The 1,943-nt window shown below is 47.0% G+C and overlaps 1 pseudogene; it reads left to right on the top strand.

The window, feature by feature from the left end:
* Window positions 1–566: 566 nt before the first annotated feature.
* On the top strand, window positions 567–1,528 carry LOC121832444 (large ribosomal subunit protein eL8 pseudogene; annotated as a pseudogene).
* Window positions 1,529–1,943: the final 415 nt, after the last annotated feature.

Genomic DNA, 1,943 nt, shown 5'->3' on the forward strand with positions numbered 1-1,943 from the left:
GATTCCGTATACTCTAAAAAAAAATGTTGAACTGATTCACTGAAGTCTATCTCCCAGAGAGCTGTCTCTTTCATACTCACAGTCATCCTAACCCTGTCTCTGGCTTCTTCTCCCTCCACCCTCGTGAAGCAATGCAGCCAACAATCCAGAGGAAGAAAGTCACTGGGATGGATTGGGTGGGCACTGAGTGGGACAGTGCTGAGGTGGGTGGGTTACATATGGTTGTGGTGGCCAAAATGTTCTCTGGTCCAGCAAGGTGCCTCTGCTGTAGTTGGGAGCCACAATGTGGTAACAAGGAGGGGAGGGCCAGGCTGTGGGAGGGGCCAGGCAAGCACTGAGAATGTAGCAGAGGTCCACTAGCAACCAGCATATTTAGGGTTCTGGCAGTCAGTCAGTATGACTTCTTATGTGACAGGGGGTTCCACTAAATATGTAGGCCCAGATATAGTGACAAGGGACAGAGGGGTGGGATTGGGCATAGGGCAGAGGAACTGAAGGAGTGTTGGTGATCTATGGGCAGGGTGCTTTCCTGGGTTTCTGGGTGTCAGTTTGTCCTCTGGTGGAGCATGGGGCTTCCAAGGTAGGTGTGGGCTGTGATATGCTGATGGGGTACTGGGAGGGTGCTATTGGGGATAACCCTTGGGTGGGGCTCTTGGAGACTGTTGGTAGTCTGTAGAAAAGGGATTTACCTGAGTGTATATTATTTTCCTAATCAGGGAAGCCATGAGAAGTGCTTGTCAATTAAGAAGACCAAAGAGCTCGCTCCTCTAGCCCATCATGATGCCTAAAGAAAGAAGACCAAGGGGAAGAAGGTGGCCTCATCCCCTGCTATCATGAAGAAACAGAAGGCCAAAAGAGTGGTTATTCCTTTGATTGAGAAAAGACCTAAGAACTTCAGCATTGGGCAGGACATCCAGTCCAAAAGCTATCTCACAGGCTTGGTCAAATGGTCCCGCTGAATCAGGCTGGAGCAACAAGGGGACATCTATAAGCGGCTCAAAGCACCTCCTGCCATTAAGCAGTTCACCCAGGCCCTGGATCCAGAGACAGCTACCCAGCTGCTTAAGCTTGCCCACAGGTACAGACAAGAGACAAAGCAGAAGCAAAGGCTGTTGACCTGCACTGAGAAGAAAACTGCTGGCAAAAGGGACATCTCAACCAAGAGACCACCTGTCGTTGGAGCAAGAGTCAACAGTCACTACCTTGGTGGAGAACAAAATGGCTCAGCTGATGGTGGTTGCTGAAGACCCCATTGAGCTGGTGGTCTTCCTGTCTGCCCTGTGTGGAAAGACAGAGGTCCCCCACTACATCCATCATCAAGGGAAAGGCCAGCCTGGGTCAGCTGGTCCACAGGAAGGCATGCACGACTGTTGCCTTCACACAGGTTAACTCGGAAGACAAGGGTGCTCTGGCTCAGCTGTTGGCATTACCAAGCTGGAAAACGCAAAGGCCTAGTAACTTGCCACTAAACTGGGTTAAATGTACACTGCTAAATTTCCTCTTACATGAATATAATTACAATATTTAAAAAAAGAAGATAGAAGAGTTAGTGTTGTAACATTGTGGGTTCTTTTATCTACTTCTACTTTTCTAATTGTTGTGACAAAATACAATATAGAAACAGCTTAATAAAATATGAGTTTTTAGGAGCACATATCCAGAAGTATCAGTCTGTTGTGGCAGGGAGAATGTGTGGAACAGAGTATTTCATGTCGTGCAACCAAAAATAACAGAAATAGAGAATGGCAGAAGGAACCAAGGCAGAACATGGTACCCAAGTGCAGAACATACTTATTCTAAGGCAAGCCCCTATCTATCCACTTCCCAATGATAGCATTTAATTATGAATCCTTATAGGCCCTCATACCCTGTTCAGGAAACTCAATTTCTAATCCAGTTGTATCTGAACAACTCCCAAATGAACCCAGAGATGTACTTTACTA

Source organism: Peromyscus maniculatus, chromosome 9, assembly GCF_049852395.1.
Source record: "Peromyscus maniculatus bairdii isolate BWxNUB_F1_BW_parent chromosome 9, HU_Pman_BW_mat_3.1, whole genome shotgun sequence".
NCBI lineage: Eukaryota > Metazoa > Chordata > Mammalia > Rodentia > Cricetidae > Peromyscus > Peromyscus maniculatus.